Source organism: Carlito syrichta, unplaced genomic scaffold, assembly GCF_000164805.1.
Source record: "Carlito syrichta isolate Samal-C Ts95f unplaced genomic scaffold, Tarsius_syrichta-2.0.1 Scaffold304639, whole genome shotgun sequence".
Classification (NCBI taxonomy): Eukaryota; Metazoa; Chordata; class Mammalia; order Primates; family Tarsiidae; genus Carlito; species Carlito syrichta.
Genome location: NW_007248735.1, coordinates 37600 through 38388, shown reverse-complemented (window position 1 = coordinate 38388; position 789 = coordinate 37600). Strand labels below are relative to the sequence as shown.

Below are 789 nucleotides of genomic sequence, written 5' to 3'. Positions count from 1 at the left end.
TCTTGCCAAGTTGCCCAGGCGGGTCTCGAACCCACAGGCTCAGGCAATCCACTCACCTCGGCCTCCCAAAGTGCGGGATTACAGGTTGAGCCACTGGGCCCGGCCCACTTCATTCTTTTTTATGACTGAATAATATTCCATTATATGGAAATACATTTTGTTTATTTACTCATCCAATGACATTTTGGCTGTTTTCACCTTTTGGTTATTATGAATAGTGCTGCTATGAACATTCATGTGCAAGCATTTGTTTAAATAACTGTTTTCAATTGTTTTTGGGGTTTTTTTAAGTTGGAGTCTCACTCTGTCACCCAGGCTGAAGTGCAGTGGCACACTCATGGCCACCGCAGCCTTAACCTGCTGGGTTCAGACGATCCTTCTGCCTCAGCCTTCCAAAGAGCTGGAACTACAGGCATGTGTTACCATGCCCAGCTAAATTTTCTGATTTATTGTAGAGCCGAGGTCTTGCCAAGTTGCCCAGTTTGTTCTCGAACCACTAGACTCAGGCAGCTCTCTCCTCTGCCTCCCAAAGTGGTGGAATTACAGGCATGATCCACCATGCCCAGCTAGTCAAATAATTTTTTTTAATTAAACATATTTTTTATTTTAAAATTGTAGGGTACAGTTAAGGGTTAGGTATACAAATATGCATTGTTCAGGCACCCTTGTTGATAAGGGGTGTCCCCCCCCATCCCCAGACAAACAATTTTTTTTTTTTAGTTGGAATCTCACTCTGTCACCCAGACTGGAGTGCAGTGGCTGCTCCCGGCCACCGCAGCCTCGCCTGCT

The 789-nt window shown here is 45.2% G+C and overlaps 1 protein-coding gene across 2 annotated transcripts in view; it reads left to right on the top strand.

The window, feature by feature from the left end:
- The window catches only part of NUP210L (nucleoporin 210 like), a 125762-nt gene that overhangs the window by 92015 nt on the left and 32958 nt on the right, over positions 1–789 (top strand). The window lies entirely within an intron of this gene.